Below are 2577 nucleotides of genomic sequence, written 5' to 3'. Positions count from 1 at the left end.
GGAGAGAACAGTAATGTTGAAGTCTTGAAGCCTCCAGAGCTGATATCCACACAGGTTCTTGAACCAGCTGAGAAGAAACTGAGAGAAGCACTCTGGCTTCAATCTCATTGTCATCAGACCTGTGAAATGCTGTGCATTCTGGGGTGAGAGGTCAAGGGAGAAAGACAGACAGAAGTCAAATATTAAGGGCTTACTGAATGTATTGGGCTTTGAGTACTGCAATATGTCAGAAATGTTCCCAGATACATATTTAACATATAATAGCCCAAAGTTATGTACATAGGTTTGATATTAGTATTTGAAATAAGAACAGTGTTAGCTGGAGGCTTAGGTATCTTTTCATTACACATAGGTTTTATTGTAGCAAGATTAACTGTGAATCCTCTTAGAACTGATACACCTGGGTCACAAAGAGTCTACTAAAATAAACATGCATATGTTTGATTTGCCCAATTTCATTGTATTGTAAATACACAAGACATTTTCAGAGATTCCTTTTGAAAAGAAAAGAATCATTTCAAAATCATTTATAATTTGAATAAAGGCCTACTTTATATTGGATTTTCAAGTGCGAGGATTCTTCCAAGCAATGGCTTTTAATATTTGGGGAGATTTTTGAGTCCCTTGAGAATCTGGTGACAGCCCCCTGGGCTTTTCCCAGAAGAAAACATAAATGCAACTGTGAGTGAAAGATTACATATAATTTCAAGGTCTGTAAACTCAAGGCTAAGAACTAATTTTTCACATGCATTGCTAATGAGAATGCAAATTGGTACAAACGCCATGGAGGAAAATTTGGCAAGAACTAGCAATGTCGAAATGAATTGTGTCCTCTGACCAAGAATGTCCACTGTGCTTCAAAGAGGACTTAGTACAGAATTATTTATTAAAGAAAAGATTGGAAGTGGAGCTTTGCTCAAGTAGTAGTGTTAACCTTGAGCACTAAAGCTCAGAGACAGTGCCTAGATCCTGAGTTCAAGCCCCAGTACTGGCACACATATGCATGCACACACTTACACACACATACACACACTATTGCTGAGATAACATACATGATTTTATTCATCGTATTTTGTGAAAGTTGGAAGTACTACATTGGGCTCAATTGGGCAGCACAAATACTAAAATTGGAATGATACAGAGAAGATTAGCATGACCCCTGTACAAGAATGACATGCAAATTTGTGAAGCATTTTGTATTTTTAAAAAATATATACAACAAATGTATCTATGACATACAAACCCTCAGCTTAATTTTAATTATGTTCTAAAATCTATGTGCCAATGATTGCATAAAGAGATTCCCTTCTTGAATACTTGTTTGCTAAACATGACATTTGAAATATGAGGTAAAAATCAGTGTTAATAAAATATTTCAGGGACCGGGAGTTTGGCCTAGTGGTTAAAGTGCTTGCCTAGCATGCATGAAGACCCGGGTTCGATTCCTCGGTACCACATACATAGAAAAAAGCCGGAAGTGGTGCTGAGGCTCAAGTGGTAGAGCTTTAGCCTTGAGAAAGTCCAAGGACAGTGCTCAGGCCCTGAGCTCAAGCCCAGGACTGGCAAAAAAAATAAATAAATAAAATAAAAAAAATATTTCAAAAATGCATGCAACAACAATAAAAGCAACTTTAGTGTCTGTCAATAGAAGACTGGTTGAGCACATTTTATATGCTCAAAATGTAATACAATAGCAGGCACGGTGGCTCACACCTGTAATCCTAGCTACTCAGAAGACTGAGATCTGAGGATCACGGTTCAAAGCCATCCAGGGCACAAAAGGACCTGAGACTCTCATCTCCAATTAACCTCTAGGAAATGGGAAGTGTGGCTTGGCTCAAGGATAGGGTACTGAAGAGTTCAGGGACACCACCCAGGCCCAGGGGTAGGGCAGTAGCCTGGAGCTGAAGAGCTCAGGATCACAAGCCCTATGACTCACAAAAAAAATTTTGAATACAATAAATTATTCTTCAAAAGAAAAAAAGAATGAGTTGAAGTATGGCTAACATGGCAGAATGCCTGACTGCCTAGCAATATATGACACCATAAGTAAGATATAAGACAGGAGAAATGAAAAAACATGAGATATATAACCTGATACCACATAAAAAGAGTTAGAAGGATGAGACTGTAAATAGTACAGATGTTATGGAAAACATATTTAGCAGTACCTCCAAAATTTAAGTCAGCTTGGTGCTGATGGCAGATGCTTGTAATTCTAGCTACTTAGAAGGTTGACATCTGAGGATCAAGATTGGAAGCCAGTCTAGGCAAAAAGTTGGCAAGACTATATCAACAAATGATCCCCGCATGGTGGCACATGCTGCAATCCCATTAACATGGGAGAGGGAGTCATAGTTAGGAGAATCATGTCAAAAAAGAGACCCTCGATGAATCATAACTAAAGCAAAAAGGGATTGAGCGGTGGTTCAATTGGTAGAGTATATGCCTAGTGAGCATGAGGCTTTGAGTGAGGCTCTCATGTACTAAGCCTCAGTACCGTCAAAAAGGATAAAAATTAAAAAGATTATAATGTATGAGCATTTTATCACAAATTTTAAAAGTTTGGGAGTAATA

The 2577-nt window shown here is 38.1% G+C and overlaps 1 non-coding gene across 1 annotated transcript; it reads left to right on the top strand.

Moving 5' to 3' along the window:
• The first annotated feature begins 1097 nt into the window (after nucleotides 1–1097).
• On the top strand, nucleotides 1098–1204 carry LOC150065641 (U6 spliceosomal RNA). The gene has a single exon (XR_016535078.1). It is a non-coding gene; the product is annotated as a U6 spliceosomal RNA (small nuclear RNA).
• The last annotated feature ends 1373 nt before the right edge of the window (nucleotides 1205–2577 follow it).

Source organism: Megascapheus bottae, chromosome 3, assembly GCF_031878675.1.
Source record: "Megascapheus bottae isolate mThoBot1 chromosome 3, mThoBot2.hap1, whole genome shotgun sequence".
In the NCBI taxonomy this organism is placed as follows: Eukaryota; Metazoa; Chordata; class Mammalia; order Rodentia; family Geomyidae; genus Megascapheus; species Megascapheus bottae.
Note: the sequence above shows the minus strand (reverse complement) of the source record. Positions and strands in the feature narration are given on the sequence as shown.